Genomic DNA, 27,522 nt, shown 5'->3' with positions numbered 1-27,522 from the left:
CAAATATAACTTAGACAGGGCCACGATAAGGTGGGTGCATAATTGGCTGGATAACCGTAGTCAGAGAGTTGTTGTTAACAGTGCTAAATCCTGCTGGAAAGGGATAACAAGTGGAGTTCCGCAAGGGTCTGTTTTGGGACCCGTACTGTTCAATATCTTCATCAATGATGTAGATATTGGGATAGAGAGTACACTTATTAAGTTTGCAGATGATACCATCTGGGTGGGGTTGCAACTTCTTTGGAGGATAGGGACATAATTCAAAATGACCTTAGCAAATTAGAGAAATGGTCAGAGGTAAACAGGATGAAGTTTAATAAAGAGAAATGCAAAGTGCTCCACTTAGGAAGGAACAATCAGTTCCATACATACAAGATGTGAAGCGACTGACTAGGAAGGAGCATGGCGGAAAGGGATCTAAGGGTCATAGTGGACCACAAGTTGAATATGAGTCAACAGTGTGATGCTGTTGCAAAAAAAGCAAATATGGTTCTAGGTTGTATCAACAGGTGTGTTGTAAGCAAAACTCGTGAAGTCATTCTGCCGCTCTACTCTGCACTAGTTAGGCCTCAGCTGGAGTACTGTGTCCAGTTCTGGGCGCCACATTTCAAGAAAGATGTGGAGAAATTGGAAAAGGTACAGAGAAGAGCGACAAGAATGATTAAAGGTCTAGAGAACATGACCTATGAAGCCAGGCTTCATGAACTGGGCTTGTTTAGTTTGGAAAAAAGAAGATTAAGGGGGGACGTGATAGCGGTTTTCAAATATCTAAAAGGGTGTCACAAGGAGGAAGGACAAAATTTGTTCCTCTTGGTTTCTGAGGACAGGACGAGGAGTAATGGGCTTAAAGTGCAGCAAGGGAGGTTTAGATTGGACATTAGGAAAAAATTCCTAACTGTGAGGGTGGTCAAATATTGGAATAAATTGCCAAGGGAGGTGGTGGAATCTCCCTCTCTGGAGATATTTAAGAACAGGTTAGATAGACATCTGTCAGGGATGGTGTAGACCCGTGGTCACCAACCAGTAGATCGTGAGCTACCGGTAGATCTCCGGGGCTCTAAGAGTAGCTCCTGAGCCCTCTCTGAACTGCGCACCTGCGCAGTACATTTACATTAGATTTCCTCATTTGAGGAGCAGCTACTCACTGAGCAACAACACAGGTGAGTAGCTGCGAGGAATGGTGGGAGCTGGGAGGTCGGGAGGGCTGAAACACCCCAGCCAGCTGACTGTGGCTTTCACAGCTGGAGCTAGACACAGCCTCCCTGGGCTGAGCGCAAGGCAGCCGGGCTGGAGGGAAGAGAAGCAGCTTCCCGGCCAGCTGGCCATGGCACTCAGCCAGGGTGTACCACGCTCTTTGAGGGCTGGCGCAGAGGAGAAGCTGCCTGGCCTGCTGGCTGTGGCGTTCAGCCCAGAGGAGGCTGAACCGTGCTCCAACTGATTGGGTGGCTTCCCCTCTGTGCCTGCCCACGTGCTGCTTGGTGGCACCCTGGCTGAGCACCATGGCCAGCTGGCCGGGCAGCTGCTTCTCTTCCCTCCAGCTCGGCTGCCCTGCAGTCAGTCCGGAGGGCGCGCTGGTCGGAGGCTTCCCTCCGTGGCTGGTGTAGGGAACTCTCTGCCCCCAAACTTGTTCCCTCTCCTCTTCCCCAAACTTGTCCCCCGCCCTCCTGGCCCCCTGTTCCCTCTCCCTTGTTCCCCCGACCCCGCTGCAGAAACCTGCCCCCCCCCCCCCCCCCCCGCAGAAACCAGTTCCTTCTGGCACCCTGTCTCCTACTACGGAAACCTGTCCCCCTGCTCCCCTCTGCAGAAACCTGTCCCCCCCAGCACCCTGTCCCTTGCTGCAGAAACCTGTCCTGGCATCCTGCCCCCTCTCCCCTGCCCCCACTGGCACCCTGTTCCCTGCCCCAGAACCCTCTAGCACTCCTCCCCAGTACTGTGTCCCCTGCTCCCAAATGACTTTTCTATGGGTCAGTGACCCCTGACTCAAGGCAGGTTCCCTGCCATTCTCATAAATAAAGACAATGCAGAAACTTTTTGTGTTTAACATAGTATTCTATTTAAAAACGAAGCCTGGCCAACAAACTCCCAATTGCGGCCAAGCCCCCATCTGGCCACAACCACTCCTGCACTCCCCCTTCCCCAGACCCTAGATCTGAGCCTATCAAACACTGGAACCTCCTGCCCTCAGCCCCTCACATACCCCAACCCAAATTCCTGCACCCTCACATCTGCAAGCCTGTGGCTTGCTTAGTATCCCAACACTGCCCAGCCTGGAGCCCCCTCCCTGAGCCAGTGTCCCTTTCTCCACCTCCTCCTGCATCCAGATTTCCTCCCAGAGCTTGCACCTCTCACCCCTTCCCACACCCAAATCCCTCATGCCCACCCCAGAGCCTACACATCCTGTCTCAACACAGCAAGGGTCCAGCCAGACTGCAGGAGTTTTTCAGGATTCTGGAGATATCCCAGAAAAACTCTTCTGCATCCAGGGTTGCGTTTGTTCTTCCGCTTTTTTAGTGGAAGAGAAAACAGGCTCTTTTGGTCACCCCTTTATTCCTCTTTCCACAAGGAATAAGGTGGCTTCCAAAAGAAGGGTTTTTTTCTGACATTTGGTCCAGTGTAGACAGGCCAAATGTTGGAAAAACCTCTTACTACAGAATAATAATAATAAAAAAAGTAGCAGTATAAGGATTGGGGATAGCAAGTGATGGAGAGGAGGAGAATAGAGAGGGCGGGGCTTCAAGGAAGGGGCGGGGCTGTAGATCTTGGCTTGGTCTGTCATTTAAAAAGTGATCTTGGGCATAAAAAGGTTGGAGACCACTGGTGTAGACGGAGCTTGGTCCTGCCTTGAGGGCGGGGGGCTGGACTTGATGACCTCTCGAGGTCCCTTCCAGTCCTATGATTCTATGATTCAATGATATTTGCACCTCTCAGGATAAAAGCCTATAAAAAGCATCCCATTCCCATGCTTCAGGGAATAAAACGATACCCAATCGAAGTCAGAAAAAATGTCTTTGCATGCCTTATTGAAAAAGAGTAGTCTGCACATTTAGATGTATTATGGGAGTCCTAGGTCATTCCCAAAGAATCTGACACTGGCAAGTAGTTGGCATTACGAATTGAATAGCAGACCAGTCTTTCACCATTAGTCTGTTCTGGAATGGCTGTTCCAGTGTTTCACAATATATATACTCAAGCGAGCCCAGCTCAGGAAGATGTTTAGAGATGCGTGCTCTCCTTACTACTCAGTTATCCAATAGCACTGAGACTGAGTCCCATCAGAGGTCTCAGAGTTGGAGTCAGTGAGCCAAGTAAAGCTCTGAAGCACCAAAAATAAATTCTCAGTTCCTAAACAATATGTCCGTTCAATGTGTTTATACAGGATGTATGAAATATAGCAGGTCTGTTAAACACATAGAAATTTGAAAGCTAACAAGAAAACCTAAGTTATTAGCTAGTATTTTCATACTATGCAAGCTCTTTCTGGCAAACCATGTGATCCTCTTTAAATCTTCAGTACAAAATTGCACCAATAACTTATGAGTTTTATTCATTCACATTCTTAACCATGAATAAAAAAATATGAGAATTTTTAATTGTCTGTATCATTCTTCTTAATGAGTATGTCCTGGAGTACCATAATGATGATATAGGTTTATGAAACACACATCCATCTTCCCTTAATAAGAGAAAAGGAGAAGATAACAGTAATATTGGTTAATTATTGCATTGCATTTCATGGTGGAAAAATTGACTTAGAGAGAATTATGATCTCTTTGTGAAAGCACTGTATAATACCTAAAAGAGGCATATAGCTTGAGGATCTAGAACTGAGCTAAGGTTCAGTATTGTGCTAGCAGGCAAATATAAAAAATACCAACAAATGTTCCAGAGAAACCCTTTTTTGGAAGTCTCAGAGGGGTAACAGTGTTAGTCTGTATCTTTATCTGCAAAAACAATGAGGAGTCCTGTGGCACCTTAAGGCACATCTACACAGCAGGGTTAAACTCAAAATAAGCTATGCAACTTGAGCTACGCTAATTGAGTAGCTTAAGTCAAAATAATTGATTGAGACTTTTGGTGCTGTCTACACAGAAGTTATTTTGAAATAGTGCACCCTTCCCCCAACTTCCCTTATTCCTCATACAATGAGGGTTACAGGAGTCAGAGTCAGAGTAAGAAGCCTGTTATTTAGAATTTCTTTATGACTCTGGGGAGTAGTTATTTCAAAATAGCAGCAGTGGAAATAGGCGTTATTCCTTGTGGAAAGCAGGAGTTATTATTTTGAAATAACCGGCCCATAATTCCAAAATAACAGGCTTGGTAGTGTGTATGCTCCACTTGTTGGGTACATCTAGACTGTAGAGTTTTTCTGGGATACCGGAGGTATACTGGAAAAGCTCTGCCATGTCCAAGGAATGCATCTGCTTTTCAAAAAAAAAAATTGGAAAAGCAGACGCGTTTTTCCCTGTAAACCTCGTTGTAGATGGGCCAATTGTCGGAAAAGCCTCTTTTGGAAGAAAAAGCAGAAAAAGATACGCAAATTGCAGTTTGCAATTTGCATATCTTTTTCGATAGAACTTTGTAGTCTAGACACAGCTGTTCTTTTGAAATAACAAAATACTGTAGACCATTGTAGTACAGTGCTTAGTCTGCAAGGCTATGTCTACACTACCAGGTTATTTCGAAATAATAACTCTCAGAATAGCTATTTCGAAATAAGCTTATTGCGAAATAACAAGCCCACTATTTCGAAATAACAGGTTTGGTGTGGACACTCGCCTTGTTATTTCAAAATAACTCCCCAGTGTAGACATGCCCTAAGGTGCCACAGGACACTTCATTCTTTTTTTTTTTTTTTTTTTTTTTGAAGACACTAGTCTGGCAGAGACAGCCCTAGCTAACAATCTGCAGGAAATAAGGTGACAGAAATGGAAAGAATCAGTTGAAGGAATAGACATCACCCAAACTAGTAGGAAAACATGGCAGGCCATTCACAAGTTGTATAATGTTCCAAAGAAAGCAGAACAACTCCACAACAACACAGCCAATCAGGTGGCATGCCAACTGCTGCTTCATGGGAAAGCTCTGAACAAGCAGCTTAAAATATGAATTTGACAGCAAAATGATCTGGAAGAAAATCATTTCTACATGCCATACACACTAGATGAACTCCAGGACAGAATAAGTCACTTGAAGAACAGAAAAGCATCTGGACTCAACAATATAAGCCTGGAGCAGATTAAGCATTTTTGTCCCACAAAGAAGCTATTAGTATTATGCCTTTTTAACAATCACTCATCAACTCTTAGGGTACATCTACACAGCAGTGTTATTTTGGAATAACTGATGCCCACACCAAAATATGATTGCCAGAACTGACAATATGATACACGGCTGCCATCTAGAGCAGGTCTGGAGAACAGGTGTTTTTATGTAGAACAGTGCAAGAAACAAAGCCACTGGAGATGACAATGAAATGGCCTCATGACAGGATGTACCAACAGCATGTGGGCCAACGAGGACAGACCAATCATTGTGGGCCCAGGAGGCCACAACACCCTTTCTCCTGTGGCACATAATCCAGATAGAGACGCCAGATAAAAAGAGGCTGTCCAGCTCAGTCAGGAATGGCAACAAAGGTATAAGGACGTACAGTGCAGGCTTCTTCAGAGGTGCCTGAAACACTCCTGGCAGTAGAGCCCAGACAGCCAGACTACATTCCAAGTGACTAGCTGATTGTGAAGACCTTCAGGAACCCAGGATGCTGTTTGCTCTATGTCCCTAGAGGGAAGTAAGGCCTATGAGGCCGTGTCCAGACTCAGGGGTTTTTTCGGGAAAAGTAGCCTTTTCCCGAAAAAACTTCCCCTGCGTCCAGACTCAAGCCGCGTTCTTTCGAAATTATTTCGAAAGAACGTGGCTTTTCTTTCAATGGCGGTAAACCTCGTTTCACGAGGAAGAACGCCTTCTTTCGAAAGTTCCTCTTTCGAAAGAAGGCGTTCTTCAATGTAAAGAGGCCGTCTTCGAAAGAGAGCATCCAGACTCGCTGGGTGCTCTCTTTCGAAAAAGCGGATTTCTCTTTCGAAAGATCCGCCTGCAGTCTAGACGCGATCTTTTGAAAGAGGCTCTTTCGAAAGATGCTTTCGAAAGAGCCTCTTTCGAAAGAAGCCTGCAGTCTAGACATAGCCTGACTGTTGGTTTGTTTTGCACCACACAGGACTGCAGCCTGCTGCTTCAATCTGCTCAAAGGATCAATTCCCCAAGTGCTGCTTCTGGCTGCCAGGCTCTAGACTGTTGCCTTGCCTTGTCCTTGCCCTTCCCAGGACCTGCTTCTTACTTTGCCCTACCCAGGGGCTAATTCACCAAGTGGCACTGTCATCCCAGCCAGGAGTCTGCAGGGCTCTAAACTAGGGGTGAGGAACCTATAGCCCATTGTGCCAGATGCTTAAATACATCTGCCCTGTGGCTGAACTGTGCTCCCTGGCAGGAGCACTAGGCAGGTGTGTGGAGTGGGGCATGTCCCCTCATCCTGACCTGGCTCCCCAGCTGGGGGAGGGGGACAGTTTCAGGAAGATGTGATGGGGAGGGGACTCCATAAAATCATACTCCCCCTCTGTTCTGGTAGCCACTTCAAAGAACCATTGTGGAAAATAGATTGAACCTGCTACAGCATTTAGGGGGATCATCTATTTATGGTAATGAATAAGAATCCCTTAAAGTGACTTTAAAGTGAGGTCACACACAGAATTCAGTGCTGCCATCCGTTTTCCTATCCAGAACTATGGGTGAGGACCAAGGACAGAAGGAAGATTCCATTATTGCTTTTTGATACATCACCTTGATGGCCTGTAGTGCCTCTTCCCTTAGTTTCATCTAGTATCAGTCTTGTGCTGGACCAGTGCAGAAAAACAGCTTCGGAATGCTAACCAGAAAGCCCCTTGAACTGTTCTGTTGTTCTCTGATTAAATCTATAGTATGGCATTGGAACAGGTACATGAGAAACTCTGTTCCCATAGCTGCACTATTCTTTCCCCTTTTCCTTTGTAGTTTTCTTTTAGTCTAGTACTTACGGGTATGTCTACACTAGCCCTCTAGTTTGAACTAGGGTGGCTAATGCAAGCATTCGAACTTGCAAATGAAGCCTGGGATTTAAATATCCCAAGCTTCATTTGCATGCTCCCGAGCGGGCGCCATTTTTAAATCCCCTTAGTTCGAACTGACTGCCTGCGGCTACACGTGGCAATCAGAAATTAATCTGAACTAAATTCTTAGTTCGGATTAACTGTTACTCCTCCTGCAATGAGGTGTGTGACGTAGTGGGGGTACTTGCTGGGCTGTGGTGACCTCTGCTGTCTGGAGCAAGACCCAGCAGGGAAAACCTCATTATGCAAAGGTGACTCAAAAACCTGTCTGACCTGCGGCCCCCCATGGGGAGAAACAAAGGGAGGTGGAATGCGGCCCTGGCTGTGGGCAGGGCTGGAAGAGGGGGAGTTAGTTCCTGGCTGGAAGGCAGGAAAGAAGGAGCTGGGGAGGGGGCTGGGACTGCCCTATCTCAAGGGGGGCACTGAGGCCTCTTAGCCCCAGTTCCTGTAACCAGATTACATCTGTGCTGCGCTGTGCTGGAGGAACAATAAACAACCTCCATTCTACTGGCTGGTGAAGTCTGTTCATGCCATTTCGGGGGTGCAGGAGATGGGAAAATCCCGACGCGTCGTCACAAGGTGTAACAGTTAATCCGAACTAAGGATTTAGTTCAGATTAATTTCTGACTGCCGAGTGTAGCCACCAGCAGTCAGTTCGAACTAAGGGGATTTAAAAATGGCACCCACCCGGGAACATGCAAGTTAAGCCCGGGATATTTAAATCCCGGGCTTCATTTGCAAGTTTGAATGCCTACATTAGCCACCCTAGTTTGAACTAGGGAGCTAGGGTAGACATACCTTACCAGACCTACTGGTTGACATTTCACAATGGCTGGGCTCTTTTTTTTTTCTTTTTTTTTAACTATTTGCTTCTTGTCCAAACCTTGCAACAAATGAACAGGGATCACTTCTTGTTTCAAATCTAGATTCCGCCTAGTCCCTGGGTCCCAAATCAGGTTACAACCACTCCCCACTTTTCCCTAGCTGGAAAGCTCCCACAGCTTGTAGTACTGATAATGATTTCTGAGCCCAGGGACAGGATAATATATTCACTGCCAACCATTTGTCTTTCCTGGGTCATATCTTTAATAGAAATTTCCTCAGACTGAATTTGTAAGACACCTTTTCAGGCATTGATTACATAGTTATTAGCCATAATGAAATGCAAGCTAATTATTAGCTCATCCATTTCAGTCACCCAGACTTCTTGCTCAAATCCCAGAGGTCCAGTCTTCAAACCCAATTTTCCCAGTTTACTGACAGGTGTTTTTGTCCCAGTCGCTGCCTCCATTTGAGACCAATTAGGCAGTCCTCAGGCAGTCTGATCTCTCCCCTTCAGCCCTTTGTAGGGTACATATAGAGCAAAAATGTCTGTAAATGTCTAGTCTTACCCATGTTCTCTGGCTGGCTCCAATGCTCATCCAAGTGGCTGTCTACCTTTTTGGTCAGGGACCCTTTGAATTCCTGCTGTAGCTGATATTTTAGATTCATAAGTCCTTGCTGCTGCTCCTCTCTGTTGGCAGGTTCCAGACTGACCAAAGCTTGTGTGGTCTCTGCTCTTTCACGCAAAACCCTCTGGTCTAGAGTGATCATATGTTCCTATGTTACCGAAGGGACACCTGGTAAAATGACTGGTATTCAAGTGAGTTCAAGGGCAATCAATCGGAACCATGAAGTACAAACTTTCAATTAACATCAAGTTGACTTGTTAAAGCCCCTGTTCAAAAGAAATACTGAGTAGTTTATTTACCATCTTATATTTAAGGCTCTAGGGTTCACTGAGGGAGGGGAAACCACACACGCTCCCAGAAAACCTCTTTAGCACAGGGGGGTGGCTGCCTGACCCAGGGGCAGATGAGGGTTTTGCGGGACCCAGGGCAGCACAATTTCACAGGGCCCCCTTTGACATGGCGCATGCGCAGGGCTTCTTGAAGAGCGGGGCCCGGGGCAGCCGCCCCGCTTGCCCTGCCCTATATCTGCCGCTGCCCTGACCCGACCTTTCCTGCCTGGCACCCTCTGGGTAGACCCTGAGTGGACCCTTGGGAGAGACTTGCCTTTCTTGGTACCAGCTGGTGCCACATCTTCCCATGGTAGCATGGGGGGCACACAGGGTCACAGCCCCCTCTCTCCAGCTGCTTCCAAGGACAGGGAGGAGCTAAGTTGTAAGGATGCATTGTGCACCAGAACCCAGGGAACCTGACTGCAGAGACTCCAGTGCACCCTCCCAGAAAGGTGGCTCAGAGGGGAGGTGCCCAGGGAAATAATAGCCACCCAGGGGGCTGTTGTGAAGCCTGCAGGTTCAAGGCATGAACAGGATGGAAACTGCTCTCCTTCACTACTCCAGCGCTTAGCTGTGCAGCATTTGGCACATGCAGGGGTTGACTCCTCCTAGATCAGAGGATCTTGAGCATTTCTGGGATGCCAGCCCAGCCAGAATCATTTTCGAGTCTGTGGCTAGCTGGTCTTCAATTTTTTTTGGCATTCCTAATTATATGTTTACACTGTATTGACCAGAGTTTATGCTCCTTTCCATTTTCCTCATTAGTATTTAATTTCCACTTTCTAAGCAATACCTTTTTGCCTCTCCTTTTTACTTTGTTGTTTAGCCACCGTGGTGCATTTTTTGTTTTCTTTTTGTTTTTTTTTAATTTGGGGGTATACATTTAAGTTGAGCCTCTATTATGGTGTCTTTAAAAAGCTCCTATGCAGCTTACAGAGATTTCACTTTTGGCACTGAACCTTTTTAATTCTGTTTTAACTAACCTCCTCATGCTTCAGTGTTGGGCTGCAGTGTGCTTTCCCCACCACAGGGATGTTAAATTTAATTATATTATGGTCACTATTATCATCCAGCTATATTCATGTCTTGGACCAGATCCTGTGCTCCATTTAGGGCTAAATCAAGAATTGCCTCTCCTTTGGTGGGTTCCAGGACTAGCTGATCGAAGAAGCTGTCAAATTTTATCTCTACCTCCCATCCTGAGGAGATGCGTACCCAGTCGATATGGGGATTGTTGAAATCCCCCGCTATTATTGAGCTTTTTATTTTAATAGCTTCTTTAATCTCCTTTAGCATTTCATAGTCACTATCATTATCCTGCTCATGTAGTCAGTAATGTATCCCTACTGCTATATTCATATTATTAGAGCATGGAATTTCTTTCCATAGAAACTTTATGATACAGTTTGGCCCAGTTAAGATTTTTCTCTCATTTGATTTTATTCTTTCTTTCACATATAGTGCCACTTCCCCACCATACAACCCGTTCTGACCTTTCAATAGATTTTACACCCTGGTATTACTATGTCTCGTTAATTATCCTCATTCCACCAAGTTTCTGTGATATACCTATTTTATCAATATCCTTGTTTAATACAAGGCAATCCAGTTCACCCATCTTATTATTTAGACATGTAGCCTTGGTATATAAGCACTTTAAAAAACTTGTCCCTTTTTACCTATATTCCATTACATGACCTTATTGAATGGGACTCTTTCATTTGACTGTTTCTCATCAGATCTTACCTGTATTTTATAATCTTCCATCCTCTCCTCTTTACTAGAACATAGAGAATCTCCATTAATAGATCCTGCCGTAAGGGATGTGTCTGTCTAATCCATGTGCTGTTCTGCATCTGTTGGCTTCCCCCCAACTCTTAATTTAAAGACTGCTCTATGATTTTTCTGTGTTAAGTGCCAGCAGTCTGGTTCCATTTTGGCTTAGGTGGAGCCCATGCTTCCTGGATAGCCTCCCCCTTTCCCAAAAGTTTCCCCAGTTCCTAAAAAATCGAAACCCCTCCTCCCTGCACCATTATCTCATCCATACCTCAAGACCCTGCAGTTCTGCATGTCTCCCTGGTACTGTGCATGAAACTGGAAGCCTCAGGGTAAATCTACACTGGAAGCTTCTTTCAAAAGAAGCTTTTTCAGAAGAGATCTTCTGAAAAATCTTCTTCCGAAAGAGAATGTCCACACTGCCAAAGCGCATCAAAAAAGCGATCTGCTTTTTCGAAAGAGAGCGTCCACACTGAATGGATGCTATCTCACATTTAACCTGTGATTACTATGGACAGAATGGCCACCAGGGCACCTGTGCTTTTTTCTTTTTCCTCTTCTTCCAAAAGAACTCCCTCTTCCCCATCCACACACGCCTTTTTTTGAAAGAGCTTTTTCGGAAAAGGCGTTCTTCCTCATAGAATGAGGTTTACCAGTGTCAGAAAAAACCCTCTGTTCTTTCAATTTGCTTTCAAAAGAATGTGCTTGCAGTGTGGACATAAGTGAAGTTTTTTCAGAAAAACAGCCGTTTTTCTGAAAAAAACCCTGCAGTCTAGATGCACCCTCAGTAACTATGTCATTTCTTGAATTACCACCAGGATGGCTGGTTTTCTTTACTCCACTATGTGTCATTCACCTACAGCAAAGTAACCCATAGCTCAATCCAACAAAGCCCATTTTTTGAAAACTACCAATTTTCATCCTCAGTTTCATCTTGACCATATTCACAAACTCACCCATCTCTGCAGCCAGAGCTGAACTACCTATCTGTGCCACGTACATCAAGAGCTCAAGCAGCAATTAAGATTGTCACAGGAAATTTACAAATGCCGTGCTGACCAGGGCCATCAGACTGCCCCCATCCTACTTGTGAGGAACTAGGTCTGGCTATCTCTCTGGAGCCTCAAATAATCCCACTTGGCAGCCAAACTTGATTACCAGTGTCTGGCCCATTCAAGATCTTGGACTAAGTCAATCCTGTGGCCTTCAAGCTGTAACTACTCAAGATCCATCTTCACACTTCCCTTCTCAAGCCACATACTGAATTCTCAAATGGCTCCAGGCCACCACCACTACTCCTAACTATTTGGGGGCAAGAAGAACACTTCATCCAACAAATCTTTGACTCCCACAAATTAGGGGAAATCTCCAGTACCTAGTAGACTGGGAGGGCTGCGGTATGGACAACTGATCTTGGGAATTGGTTGAAACCATCCACATTCTGGACCTGTAGAGGACTTCTACCAGGCTCTTCCTGAGATATCAGTCCCTAAGGTCCCGGGGAGAAACCCTCAAGGAGGGGGGTACTGTGAAGAATTGAGGGCCTGTTGCAGGGCTGAATCAATCAGCTAGCCTCATCTGAAACCCCTAACTGGACTGTTTGCCTCTTTGGCCCGAGCAGCATTTCCAGGACTGCTCTTAAACCCAGCAATAGTGCATGGCCAGCAGCTGCTCAATGCTTATGCCCGCAACTGTGATCGCTCCTTCTCCTGCCTTGTTCCTAGCCTTGCTTCTACCATGCTCCACTGTGCTACAGCCCTGCCTCCATGCTCAGTTCCTGATTCCTGACTCTCACCTTTGCCTCCTGGATCCTATCTCTGGCACTGACCAATAGGCCTGACCACCACTTGTCCAACCACTTGGTATGATTGCCCCTGCCACGGTCCATGAGAGTAATCATCTGTGTTCCCATCCTTTCTAAGAGACCCTGTGGTATTGTGCTGACTCTATAACTCACAGCATGGCCCACTTCCAACCTCTAACAATAGGCCTAGGAGGGGAGGTGTTCTCCCTTACCATTCTCCCTCACCAACCAGCACGGGATCCCGCTCTTTTCTGAAGCGTTACACATCACAAAGTCAGCCTTGTACGGATCTGGGCTACTTCTGGCACGCATAATCTGAGCAAATAAACATCAGCAAGACATGGTGGGTGAGGTCATCTCTTTTATTGGACCACCTAGCAAGGAGGGAAGGTCTGACAGCTCAGGCTCCCGCCTGAGCAGGAATGTCTATGCTGCTATTTTTAGCCATGCAGCATGAGCCTGAGTCACTTGGCCTGGACTCTGAGACTTGCTGGTGAGAAAGCTTCTTTGTTCTGTGTAGCTGTCCCCAGTGAGGGCTGACAGCACATGCCGTTGCTTGCTGACTCATGTGAGTGCTTTCAGAAAGCAGTCGCTAGTGCATATTTCCCACATACTTCCGTTGCTCAATATCCAAACATTCCACTGCACAGATCCAGCTTCCAAAGTTCATTGAACAGCAACTTCTTCTTCCACGCTGAATTTCCGGTTCCAGCCTGAAGCCCAAAGCAGGCCTTGTGCAGCAGTGTTTGGCTTATGACTTACAGAAGATGCTACTTTGCAGCTGTCAGTGGCAGCCCATCAATACAGGTGAACTAGGCAGTTGCCTAGGGCGCCAAGATAAATGGTTGTTGAGGGCTTTGGAGGTGAGGGCGCTGATTGCACGCGGATCGTGCGTTTCGCCTAGGGCGCCAGTTGCCAGCAGCTCATCTAGGGCCACTCCTGGCAGCTGTCAAACAATGTGTAATAGGAAACATATGACCATGTCTTTTATTTGCACTAGTGGCCGTGTCCAGACTCAGGGGTTTTTTCGGGAAAAGTAGCCTTTTCCCGAAAAAACTTCCCCTGCGTCCAGACTCAAGCCGCGTTCTTTCGAAATTATTTCGAAAGAACGCGGCTTTTCTTTCGATGGCGGTAAACCTCGTTTCACGAGGAAGAACGCCTTCCTTCGAAAGTTCTTCTTTCGAAGGAAGGCGTTCTTCAATGTAAAGAGGCCGTCTTCGAAAGAGAGCATCCAGACTCGCTGGGTGCTCTCTTTCGAAAAAGCGGATTTTTCTTTCGAAAGATCCACCTGCAGTCTAGACGCGATCTTTCGAAAGATGCTCTTTCGAAAGATGCTTTCGAAAGAGCATCTTTCGAAAGAAGCCTGCAGTCTAGACATAGCCAGTGAGATACAGTGTACATTACTCACTTCTTTTACCCAGGATTTGGAAAGCATGTTGTGTACGGTTCGCTGTGGCAGCCAAATTCTGCAGACCTCAGTCTTTGCTCAGGCAAAACCCCTATGCTGTTGGATACTCCCCAAGTAAAGACAGAAATTCGCTCCCCATTTTTTTCTCCCTGACAGAATGCAAAGTAAACCTGGATTTGGATAAATAACGGCAATCTCAGCTCTAACGACTCATGTTCAAGCTGACTAACTCGTCTGCTGCATATTAGCGGACTCCAGTGGTAAATATATAGGTTTGCTCTTCGTGCTTTTGAAAGTGAAAGTAATCCAGACGCGGGGGGGTTTTGGCTACCCCGCCCTTTTTTGAAAAACCGCTTTTCCTCAAATAATGAGTTTACGTGGCTTTTTGAAAAAAAGGGGGGGTTGCCGAAAAACGTGTCTCGATTACTTTCACTTTCGAAAGCTCTGCTTTCGAAAGTGAGATCAGAAGAAGATATGAAAATTCCCACTGAATTTGCATAGCCTCTTTCGAATCTTCCGCGTAGTCTAGATGAGCCCATACAGTCCATGGGAGTACAGTCCCATGCTTAAGACTATGCACGTGTGCTTAAATGTTTGGCTAGACCAGGCTCTCACTTCAGAAGTATTCTAACCAGAGATCATTACAATGGACAGGACCAAGGAAGATCTGGAGGATTTGTCTTGTAATAATACTATTTGTCATAATAACTAGATGTAGGGGCCTAATTATGGCCTGGCATGCAGATAGTAGTGTTGATGCCCCATTGAGTTCAGCCAAGTTTCTCTTGATTTGAACCTATGTAAGTGAGATCAGGGTCTACCTTAGGATATGTCTGCACTGCAGTCACAGGGAGTGATTGCAGTTTGTATAGACATACCAGAGCCAGCTTTAATCTGTCTAGCTTGGGTATGAAAGCAATGAAGTCATGGCTACACAGGCTTCAGCACAGCTTGAGCAAGCCTGTCCAGAGCTCTAAGGATATGTCTACACTACAAAGTTAATTCGAACTAACAGACGTTAGTTCGAATTAACTTTGATAGGTGCTACACTAGCAAACCGCTAGTTTGAACTTAATTTGAACTAGCGGAGCGCTTAATTCGAACTAGGTAAACCTCATTCTACGAGGACTAACGCCTAGCTCGAATTAACTAGTTCGAATTAAGGGCTGTGTAGCCACTTAATTCGAACTAGTGGGAGGCTAGCCCTCCCCAGCTTTCCCTGGTGGCCACTCTGAGCACCACCAGGGAAACTCTTCTGCCCCCCTCCCGGCCCCGGAGCCCTTAAAGGGGCATGGGTTGGCTACGGTGCCCGTGCCAGGTGCAAGCCTGCCAGCACCCAGCCAGCAGACCCTGCACCTGGCACGGCTCGAGCCAGCCACCCGCTGCCACCCAGCCCTCTGCCTCTTCCCGGGACCAGGCTGGCGGCTCCCGGTATCCTGCCCAGATCCACAAGAGGTGGGTGCCCGCCTGGTCTAGTGCAGATATCGTGGACCTCATCCACGACCTCCGCACTAGGCACAGAAAAGTGGCCATCTAGGGCAGGATAGCTGCCAGCATGGCCACCCAGGAGCACGTGTGCATGAAAATCAAGGTGGTCCAGTGAGACCCCCGACCCTGAGCCCTGAGCTTAGAATGTCAGTACTGGGTCAGACCAAAGGTCCATCTAGCCCAGTAGCCTGTCTGCCGGCAGTGTCCAGCACTAGGGACCCTGGAGGGATGGACTGAAGACAATGACTAAGCCATTTGTCTCGTGCCATCCATCTCCAGCCTTCCACAAACAGAGGCCAGGGACACCATTTCTACACCCTGGCTAATACCACTCCATAGACCCAACCTCCATGACTTTATCTCACTTCTCTTTAAACTCTGTTCTAGTTGTAGCCTTCACAGCCTCCTGCAGCAAGGAGTTCCACAGGTTGACTATTTGCTTTGTGAAGAAGAACTTTCTGTTATTAGTTTGAAGCCTGCTACCCATTCATTTCATTTGGTGTCTTGGGCTGTGTCTAGCCTACATGCCTCTGTCGTCAGAGGCATGTAGATTAGACACATAGGCAAAGGCAAATGAAGCCACGATTTAAATGATCGCGGCTTCATTTACATGGCTGCCGCGCTGAGCCAACAAACAGCTGATTAGCTGTTTGTCTGCTCAGCGCGCTAGTCTGGACGCTCCACTGCTGACATCAAAGCCCTTTGTCGGCAGCCCCGTTATTACTCGTGGGATGAGGTTTACCAGCGCTGCCAACAAAGGGCTTTGATGTCAGCAGTGGAGCGTCCAGACTAGCGCGCTGAGCGGACAAACAGCTGATCAGCTGTTTGTCGGCTCAGCGCGGCAGCCATGTAAATGTAAATGAAGCCGCGATCATTTAAATCGCGGCTTCATTTGCCTTTGCCAAAACAACAAATCTGCATGCCTTTGACGACAGAGGCATGTAGTTTAGACGTACCCCTCTAGTCCTTCTATTATGGGAACTAATGAAGAACTTTTCTTTATGCACCCTCTCCACACCACTCGTGCTTTTATAGACCTCTATCATATCCCCCCTCAGTCTCCTCTTTTCTAAGCTGAAAAGTCTCAGTCTCTTTAGCCTCTCTTCATATGGGACCTGTTCCAAACCCCTGATCATTTTAGTTGCCCTCCCCTCTCCCACCCTCTCTCTTCCCCTCTCCCACCTCCTTTTCCCAGTCTCCCCCAGTTTTGTTCAATAAAGAGAGTTTCTATTTTTGAACACACATGTACTTTAGTTTATACATCAGGAAGGGGGGCTAGGGAGGGGTAAGTGGAAGGAGGTGAGGGAGGAATGAGGTACGAGCCCCCAATGGGGAGGACTGGGCTGGCTCTGCGGGCTCCTCGGGGTGGAATCTCTCCTGCAGCCCCCCGATTGACCCCCCCCCCGGATGGCAGCCTGCGGCAAGTGCAGCCAGGCTGATGGCCGAGTGCTGTGATGTGCCGAGTGTGGGCACTCAGGGCACTCCAAGCCAGGACTGCTTTGCAAGCGGGGCACCCCTGAGAACTGTCAGTCTGGGGTGGGGGCCGGGTCCCTTTAAGCACAGCCCTCGGCTAGCCTGAGACAGCATCTCCACGCTCTAAGCCCTAATCTGCTGCCCTGCCGGCACTGCTTCCGGCCATCCTTAACCTCGGTTTAGGGTCCACTCAGTGTGGACATGCTAGTTCGAATTAGCAAAACACTAATTCGAACTAGTTTTTAAGTCTGGATGTGCTAATTCGAATTAGCTTAGTTCGAATTAACATACCCTCAGTGACTAACTGGTTGGCAAACCTGAGCTGATGTCCATGATTCACTGCCTAGTAGACTAGTTTGGTTATGTCTACATGGGCGATTCACATTTTGCGACCAGTGTTCCCTGTCAGCTGAGTGCTTGGGTGGCTCTCCAGGAGAGAGTCAAACAATACCCAGCTGATTAGCAGAGCACCCACAACATGTGTTTCAACTTGTGGTGCACATCCACACATGCCTGGGTGCACATAACAATTTTTTTTCTGCACACAGACAGAAAAAATTGAGGGAAGATTGCTCATGACTTCAGTATAAACATACTCATAATGGCATTCTGCTTTTATTTGATGGTTTTACTTGAAATGCAAGGATTTCAGTAGTTTACCCAGTTGTATGAAGGCGTATCCATGCAAACATACATGGCCAAATTTTGCCCCTAGTTACAGCTGTGCAACCTCCTGGGCCCAAATCGTTTCTGCCTCCCACTAGTATAAATCCAGAATAACTCCATTGATGTAGCTCATCCAACTCCACTGGGTTGCAAAGTTATAACAAAGTGCAGAACCAGACCCATGTCTCTTTAAAAATACTGTCTGAAAAAGAATAATTCTTTAATCTTTTAGTAGCCAGGGTCTTGGCCTCCAAGCACTGCGGTATGTGGCTTAGTGTCTACTGGGAAATCAAACTCACAATGAAATTGCACTGTGTTTTCCAATATTATTTGTACGAGCATTGAATTCTGGCTGCTTAGGGAATGAAGAAGAAACAGAGCAGTATCCAAGTTAACATGGCCTATTGACTCACAAGCCCATGGAAATCTACTGCTGTCTCTCCCAGGAGGTGACACTATAAGGCAATCCTGTTAATGAACACAGCGGGCCGATTATGGATGGGACTGGCTACCAATAATGTAACATTCTTTTCATCTCTTTCTTTGTGATATTGGAGGAACATCTGTATGCCCGAGAGCTGCTCACCCCTAACAGTTTGCCTCGTATCTCAAAGAAACCAGCAACTCTCTGATTACTGGGTTTTGCAATACTTTTTCTGTGACCTACAGACCGGCCAAGGAAGGTACAGAAAGAGTCTCACTGTACAACAATCTGGATTTAGTATGAGAGACACGGGGCTAGAGGGAGGCACATTTAGAACTGTATTTTTTTTTAAAAAAAAGCAAAAATTGAAAGTGGGCTAGGGGAGTAGAGTGGGTCTCAAGAGACTGGGGTTCTAATCCCAGCTCTGCCAATGATGTATTGTGTGACCTTGGATGAGTCTCAGTTCCTGTGTTTCCTGCCCTTTGACTATCTTGTCTACTTGATTTGTAGCTCTTTGGGTTAGCACTGGTCTCTTACTAGGAGTCAATGACTAGGAAAAATGGGTCCTGATTTTGGTTAGGGCTTCTAGACATTAATGTAATATGAATGATAAATGCCTTCATCCATGTTAGAACCTACTGTTTTTTTAAAAGTGGTTTCTCTGGCCAGCTCTGAGTCTCCGTTGTACCAAAAGGTGAGACACCTCCTTTCCAACACTCCACACAGCGAGGATTGTGCATTGCATTTCTTTTTGCTTTCCCTAGAGTTATTTGGCTTGGTTGGGGAAACATTTTTCATTTGAACGCCCTATTGTTTATTTATAATTGTTTATTAGATGAGTGACATATTTCGCCTGAGCCACACAGCAGGGGAAGAGCAATAGGCAGAAAGCTTATGCAGAGAGGCCAGATGGTTTGTTTTCCTGAACAGATTCTGAAAAATATTTGCGTCATTTTCTACATAATTATTTTCTTTAGTACCCAAGGTTCACCAAATCAGGTAACTGTCACTGATGACAGAGTGCATGGCTTCCATACCTTAGGCTTTGTCTACGCTTAACAATTTAAAGCGCAGCTGCAACAGTGCTTTAGATTGAAAGTGTGGCCATGGCATGAGTGCTGGGAGAGAGATCTCCCAACACTAGGTAAACCATCTCCATGAGGGGAGTAGCTAACGGCACTGGGATCACATCTCTCAGCACTGTGGCCTGGTTCACAGTGGTGCTTTATTTACAGCGCTGTAACTTGCTGCAGTGGGGCAGAGGGAAAGAGGCATGTTCACATCCCTGAGCCAGAAAGTTACAGCATTATAAAGTGCCAATGTAGACTACGGATGCTAAATTGTGGTTAATTGACTAGTTGAGTAGTCGATGGAATTTCCATCGACTACTTGACTAGTCAATAGGCACTTCTACATGCAGCCTGGAGCCAGAGGGAAGTCCCGCTCACTCCGGGCTTCACGCAGGTGCCTGCTTTGAAATGTACAAGAGTCCCCAGAGGGGGCTCTTGTGCATTTCAAAGCAATGGAGCCCGGAGTCAGCTGGGGACTCCGCAGCTGATCCCGGGTTCTGCTGAAATGCCGCACTGAGCCCGGGATTAGCTGCGGAAACCCCAGCTGACCCTGGGCTCCACAGCGCTGCCCCTTTGAAATGCTGAGGTGGCATTTCAAAGGGCCTAGCAGCCGCACAGCTAAACCTGGGATCAGCAGTGTTCAAAGAGGCAGCGCTGCACAGCTGATCCCTAGCTAAGATGTGCAGTAACTGCCCCTTTCAAATGCCGCCTCAGTATTTCAAAGGGGCAGCACCGTGGAGCCCGGGGTCAGCCGAGGAGTCCAAATCAACTGTGCAGTGGCTGTCGCTTTAAAATGCCGCCTTGGGGTTTAAAGCAGCAGCTCTGAACAGCTGATCCCCTTCTCCCCATCCTCTCTACCTTTGCTGCCTCTATCTGATAGAGGCAGCAAGTGGGGAGGAGGGGGGAAATGGACTAGTCAACTGAGTATCCAATAAGCATTTGCATTGTAGACTTGGCCTTAGACTCACAAGGCCACATTCTGTTCTGTGATACATATGGTTTACACTGAAGTCCAAGGAAGTTGGGTGCTGGTATCCAACACCCAAGCCCTCATTAGCCAATGTGCAGTTGGTGCACTTGTACAGGGAGGGCCCCCATCTCAGGAGAAACTCCCACCCCAAACAAAAACAAAACTAGCACTGATTCTGTATGCCTGGACACAACAGCACCAGTGTCCCCTCTAATTTTTATGTCTATGTACGGAATGAATTTTGTTTTGTTATGTACATCAATATGGAGATGCTGTGTGACATATCACCTCCATACTGGTGCACATAACAAAATTCATTCTTCACATGATGATCTGTGGCAGGGCTGAGACTGAGAGGTTTGGAGTGTAGGAGAGTGTTCATGGGGGGAGGAGGGGGAGGGCTCTGTCTGGGGGTGCAGGCTCTGAGGTGGGGCTGGAGATGAGGGGTTTGGGTGCAGGAGAGTGCTCAGGGCTGGAGCAGAGGGTTGAGGTACAGGGTGAAGGCTATCACTGAAGGTGCGGGGTCTGGGATGGGGCTGGGGATGAGGGCTTTGGGATATAGACTCCCCTGGGAAAGATGGCTCCCCCAGTCTTTTCTCACCACCACCGCTCTGGGCCAGGTGAGAGGCATCTCTCTGCTGGCCTTGGAAGCTCTGGTGAGGTTGAGGTGTACTAGAGGAGGGGCGCCTCTCTCCTGGATACACCAGGTCCATGCTGCTGAGAATAGCAGGGGGCTCCCTGCTGGGGACCAAGGAGTGCATCTCTCCCCTGGCCACAAGCAGCTCCATGCGCATCAGTCCTGAGTCCCTGCACAGACACACAAATTCACAGCTCAGAGGGAACTTAGAACAGCACTCAAATTTGGCCCATCATCCTTCTGTCTAGGCCAAACCTGTACGGCACAATCTCAGGGTGTCTGAGACTGGGAGAAACTTCCCTATCCCAGAATGGGACTGGAGCCCTGAGCTGGGGGGATGCTGCTCAGTGCTGAGGAAGGTCCCAGGGTGATGGGTAAGGGGTTGGGAATGACTTGTTAATGGACGATGGAGTAAGTGGAGAGTGACTGGGTGGGAGGTAGAAAGATGGGGGATTCAGGGGATCTACATGTGGGGTGGGGTATGTGTGAGGTAAGAGGGACATTCAGGGGTTTGCATATGGGGTAGCGTGCAACTGTACATACAATATAGGGATATTCAAAGATCAGCCACTGTGTGTGACCAACTTCTCCAGCTACACTTGTGCCAAGGGAACTTGAGAAAACAGCATGCATGGGGTAGGAGCACCAGAGACAGAGCTTCTGTTGTCTTGACAGAGCATGCCATAGGGATGGGAAAAGGCAAGAGAGGAGCAGTTAAACAGGCTCATCTATGTCAGTGGTGGGTGACACTAACTAGAATTGCTCTCTGATGCATGGGGGAGCCTTTGCAGGCAATAGGATTTGTGTCAGAGAAGACCTGCCTCAGGTTGTGTCTTTCTGTGGTCCTCAGCAGGTTAATGGTGTGGACAAGCCAGGGCCAACTGCCTGGCATGGTTCAATAACATTATTTTCTTGCTTTAGGGGGTAGCCGAGTTAGTATGTACAGGGTAAACTTAAAAAACAACAAATGGTCTGGTAGCACTTTATAGACTAACAAAATATGTAGATGGTATCATGAGCTGCCGTGGGCACAGCCCACTTCTACAGATGACCGGAGTTTTGAGTTTAGGATGTGCAGACCCAAAATAAATAGGGAAAAGGAAGAGGGGGGAAGGAAAAAAAGGAGGGGGTGGAAAACAAGGAGCAGAGGATATGAAAATATCAAAGGGAAAAACAAGTAGGCAGAACTGATAATCTATAAGCCCCTGAAGATTGGATAGTTAAAAAGAAGCAGATAAGGATCAAAGGATAGCAATTAGATAGGAAGGGTATTAATGCAAGAATCTACTCAGACAAAGAGCTGTTGGCACCTTCATTGAATGTTAGGTTGATAATGTCCCAGCCATCCGTTATCTCTGTTGAAAAGGTGATCAGAGGAGGAATTGTTTTTGTGCATGAATTGTAATTCCAACGCCTCTCTGTGTATTTGGCTTGTAGAATTGGTTTGTGACAAGACAGCCATCTGGAAATCTTTTAAAGAGTGATTAGGTAGACTGAAGTGTTCTCCAACACGTTTCTGTATGTTCCCTTTATGAATATCGGATTTGTGTCCATTGATTCTTTCCCGTAGGGAATATCCAGTTTGTCCAATACATATAGCTGTGGGGCATTGCTGGCATTTGATGGCATAGATCAATGAAGGTGCCAACAGCTCTTTGTCTGTGTAAATTCTTGCGCTAGTACCGTTTCTATCTAATTGGGAGTAAGAAGTCTCCTGGCTGGACATTGTTTTGACATTATGTCGAAATAACTGCGTGTGTGTAGATGTGGACTATGTTATTTTGAAATAACATTAGTTATTCCAAAATAATGCTGTTGTGTAGACATACCCTTAGAGACAAACAAAAGTTTATATAGTATCATATTTTTGTTAGTCTCTAAAGGTATGTCTAGACTACACAGCTCCGTCGATGGAGCCATGTAAACTAGTTTACCTGGCATAGGCAAAGAAGCGGGGATTTAAATAATCTCCACTTCATTAAAATAAATATGGCCACCACGCTGTGCTGGCGATCAGCTGATCCAGCACAGCACGGTAGTCTAGACGCAGATCAGTCGGCTGGGGAAGCCTTTGCCGACCGATCCTGTTAGCCTAGTTTCACGAGGCATAAGGGATCGGTCAGCAAAGGCTCCCCCAGTCGATCGATCCGCATCTAGACTACCGTGCTGTGCCGGATCAGCTGATCCTCAGCACAGTGCGGCAGCCATGTTTATTTTAATGAAGCGGGGATTTTTTAAATCCCCGCTTCTTTGCCTATGCCAGGTAAACTAGTTTACATGGCTCCGTAGATGGAGCCATGTAGTCTAGACATACCCTAAGGTACCACAGGACTACTCATTTTTTAAATGACAGACTAACACAGCTATCTCTCTCAGAATTTTTAAGTGTGGGTGACTAATTGGAATAAAGTACCAAAGAAAGTGGTGGGTTTTTGATCTCTTGAAGTCTTCAGATCAAGAATGGAAGATAAGTTAGAGACAAACACAAGTTATTGTGTTCGGTAGAGGGGCAATTGGGTGGAATTTAATGGATTGTGATGTACAGGAAGTGAGATTAAATTATTTGACCCTTACACACAATTTAGTCCATAACGTCATATCTAGTTCTGTACTGTATCGAATCCCACCATGGGAATCCAAGTTACTGATCTTAAACAAACCTTACACTTAGTAGTTCAAGAATTGTGATAGTACATTATTTTTTCCTATCATGTGTTTCAGTTTTCAGTTGTTTAGCATGTAACCTCAAGTGTCACTAAATTCCAGATAAGCTGCAACACTTAGCCCAAGGATGAGAAACTGTAGAGTTATTTGCATATTAATTTTCTAACACTGGCTTTAACAATAGGAGCTAGAGTCAGGCAGCCAAAAGGATCCATTTGTAAAGCTTACAGCTGTGTTTGGTGATAAGATAAGAGCTCCTTCTATAGAGAGCCTAGCTCAAGCTTTGGCAGTTACTGAAATAACACTTTTATCTCATTATGAAAGATGCCCCTTCCACTGGAAGCCTATCTACCATAACTGTTATCACATCTATCATTTTATGTATTTATTTCTCATGGAAATGAGGAAGAGAACCCTTCAGATTCATAAAGCATTCTCTTTTTTGCTTTCATTTTTAACAGTCAACCTAATTGCAGCAGAAGGATTTTTATTTCCAATCATAAATATTGTTATCCCCATCCCTATATTATCTAACAGATACTAAGGGGATGCTCTCCTGCTTGCTGTGCTCGCCAACCCCCCTCTTTCTGGGAGTAGGCACCCCCTGCTCTCCCCCCCGCCCCAGCGGTCAGGGAAGGCTGGGCCTAGACTGCAGCATGGCAACCCTGGCCCTCCCTCCCCCCCCACCCCTCAGCCACTGGGCCAAGGCCATAGCAGCCCTGATTCTCTCTTGCTGGCATCCAGGGCCGGGCCAAGACAGTGGCAACCCTGGCTCCACCCCACATCCCCCCCCCGGAGCACCAGGAGGGGGAGGTTGCACAGGACCCCCTCCCCTTGAGCACCAGGAAGAGGGAGGTGGCCATGCAGCTGAGAGTGGAAGCAGGTGTTGGGACGCAGAGCGACATAATGATGTCACTCTGTCATCCCGCAGGAAAATGTGTTTTATATAGAGAGAGAGAAAATCAAATGACTCAGCCCTGAGCTACATGAGAGAACCTACACAACTCTTAAGTGTCTACACTAAAATATAACACCCACGGACTGAACTCATCGACTACAGGAACTTAATAATGCCTTCTCCATGAGAAGCATAGTGCTGAGGTTGATGTATTTAGGGCAATGCATAGACACTACATTGCTCACATTGACTAGTCCTGCCTTTTAGGAGCCAGTCTCACACTCAGTTAAATCAGCAGAAGTGTTCCTGGCGAGAATGCACACCGCCAATACAAGCAGCATAGAGCGGACACGTTAAATTGATTCAATTATGGCAGTGGCTGTACACTGAGGTAACTTAGGTCAACTTAATTGTGTAGTATAGACTTGCCCTCACAGTTCCTAATAGAATGTTGAACATTACGGTTGAGAGCAAATTTGCCGTATAAAACCCATTTATTTTGTAGAATAGTGATAGAAATGTAGCCGTGTTAGTCTGGTGTAGCTGAAACAAAAAACAGGACTATGTAGCACTTTAAAGACTAACAAGATGGTTTATTTTGTGTGCTTGTAGTTCTTTTGAGAGAAAACAAGTACCGTTTGGGTAGATTTCCTAGTTTTCTTCTGAAGCAAGTGGCAAACTTTTGGTTCTGGGCTGGTAAAACTCCACTCAGTCTCTCTCAGCTGTCTGTCTGAAGAGTTGCAGATGTGAGGTTGCATGTGTTCACTAAAGAACGGAAGTTTGATTTCTACATATCATGTTTTAAAAAATGGCTGATTTTTTAATTCAGCTCAGATTTAGCACACCAGTGAGGGTAAGCTGTCAGGGAGCCATCCAAATCTGTGTGTGTTCTCTCCCCAGTCCCATCTCTGGAATCAGTTTGGAGCAGCTTAGGGCCTTCCCCAAATGGTACCAGTTGGCTACAGATCCCCTGTTGATTACACACTAGCTGGGGACTGCTTGAGCACATCATGCTCTAACGTCTCTTCTGATACCACCCTCCTGCCCCTCCTTTCCCCCCTCCCCCCACACACTGTTAGGGCATGTCTACATGGCAGCATTGTTCCAAAATAACCTTGCGAGTTTCTACATGGCAAGCCTGTTATTTCAAAATAATTGCAAAATAACTGGCATCTTAATCTGGATTCTGTAACCCTCATTGTACAAGGAAAAACGCCTATTCTGAAATAGTTATTTCAGAATAGGGTGTGTGTAGACAGGGCAGATGGAATTATTTTGAAATAAGAGTCCTCCAGCCCTTCCCACAAGTGCCCTGCTAGCCACTCTGGCCACACTCATCAAAACTGTGTTCCCCCTTCTCCTGCAGCACTTAAAGCTATAGCCACAGGGGGAAGGGCTTGTGACTCTCAGCCGGCCCTGACAGCCCTGAGCCACACAGCAGCTGCCAGACCAACATGTTTGGCCTCCATGAACAACCCCATTGCTCCCACTGATTCCTCTTCTGCTCCTAGGGAGCCAGCAGTCAGCTCCGAGGACCCTGACTGGGGACAGAAGAGGCATGCGCCTTCCTGGTCTGGTGTAGAGATCCTGGACTTCACTGAGGTCTGGAGAGAGGAGGCAACCCTCCAGGATCTCGATGGCTGACAGCCTGGCCACCAATGGCCACATGTCCACCAAGAAGCAGGTATGCATGAAGGTAAAGGAGCTAAGGCAGGCCTATACCAAGGACAGGGAGTGAACTCCCGCTCTGAGGCAGCACCACAAACCTGCCCGTACTACACCCAGCTCCACCAGCATCCTAAGGGGCAGGTCAGTCCCTTGCCCCACTCTCATTGTGGACTCAGAGCTGGAGATGCCTGTCGTCGCCCTCCTGGGGGACACAGCCAGTGAGGAAGAGGTGGAGGAGGAGCTGGACGAAGCCAGCACCAGCTCAGTGCCTGCTGCCAAGAGGTCTTACTCGCCCTAGAGCTTGCACCCCCCACCCAGGATGTCTCCCAGGCATCATCCGAGGCCGGGGAAGGCCCCTCAGGTGAGTGTCATTACTTTCCCTAGATACACATGGGTGGAGGTGGTGTGTGGCAAGGGGGAACTGCACGCTCCTCGCTCAGCCTTCTCAGCCTGGGGATTGCGCAGAAGCCTGTGCACATGGGAGCATGTGGAGTGCCAGTCTGAGGCACACAGCCACAGCAGGCTGCAACAGAGGACTCTTGTGCTCCTGCTCACAGGATGTCTGGACAGGCCTGCCTTGCTCCTGACACCAAAGTGAGGCACCCTCCGGGGTGGAGCACCCTCCCACCACAAGCCACTGCTGGAAGGAGGCTGGGGACACGGAGACACACACACACACAAACTTCGGAGTGCCTCACATGGCACCAGGGCACACCTGCATTCTTGGGGCAGCATCCACTCCTGGGGACAGCGCGGTGAGGTGTAGGAGCATCTGCCGCTCACACACACCTCCCCCCAACACCGTGCCCCCCTCTCCTCCAGCAGGCAAGGATACAAGTCCTCTCCCTGTGGGATGCCACCGCTGTTAGAGCCAGCATGTGTGCAGCACGGAGGGAAGGGCAGCCACCTGATGGCCTCCATCCCACCCGCAGGCTCCCAGTCTGGCCTGCACCTTCCCATGCCTTCTTGTCTCTGGGATGTGGGTACCTGCATGCAGTTTCTGGAAGAGGCTGGAGTTTTGAAAGACACGCGTGTCGTGCGCCTTTCCCGATCACCTGACATAGATGTCCATGAACTGGCTGCGATGTCCATGAGGGCCTGCAGGGCCATTGAGAAGTACCCCTTCCTGTTGATGTATTCTGATATATGGTGATTGGAGGCCCATATGGGATATGGGTGCTATCAATAGCCCCCCTCCCTACAGTTGAGGAAGCCCATGGTGGCACAGCCACCAATGACAGGGTCCACATTGGCCAGGCTGATGACTCTGCACATCATGAGGGTGTTGATGGCCCTTAACAACTGTAGAAGGAGACGAACAAACAGAAAATCACAGGATTCCCAAGGCCCATCGGGAGGCCCCAAAGCCCAACCCACCCCTTTTCCCCCCAGCCACTGCACACTAGGAGCAGCCCCAACTTGCCCCATCTACTCTCAGGGCTTTGTGAAGGCGGGACTGAGAAACCTCCATGGGAGGGGGTTTCCACCACCCCCATCACCTCAACTCCTCCTTCCCTAGGGATCCCCCTTCCAGCAGTCCAACCACATCCTGGGACAATAGCCTGAAAATGCCATACCTGCATGACCAGGGCCCCAGTGGTTGATCTCCCCATGCCAAACTGGTTCCTGATGGATCTGTAGCTGTCCAGCATGGCAAGCT

The 27,522-nt window shown here is 47.4% G+C and overlaps 1 long non-coding RNA gene across 1 annotated transcript in view; it reads left to right on the top strand.

The window, feature by feature from the left end:
• Nucleotides 1-27,219, top strand: part of LOC112546093 (uncharacterized) — a 38,166-nt gene extending 10,947 nt beyond the window's left edge. The window contains exon 3 of the long non-coding RNA XR_016348526.1: nucleotides 25,706-27,219. This is a non-coding gene — a long non-coding RNA (uncharacterized LOC112546093). The remainder of the gene's footprint in view (nucleotides 1-25,705) is intronic.
• Nucleotides 27,220-27,522: the final 303 nt, after the last annotated feature.

This window comes from Pelodiscus sinensis, chromosome 1 (assembly GCF_052426305.1).
Source record: "Pelodiscus sinensis isolate ZL-2025 chromosome 1, ASM5242630v1, whole genome shotgun sequence".
NCBI lineage: Eukaryota > Metazoa > Chordata > Testudines > Trionychidae > Pelodiscus > Pelodiscus sinensis.
This window is presented reverse-complemented; position numbering and strand designations above follow the sequence as displayed.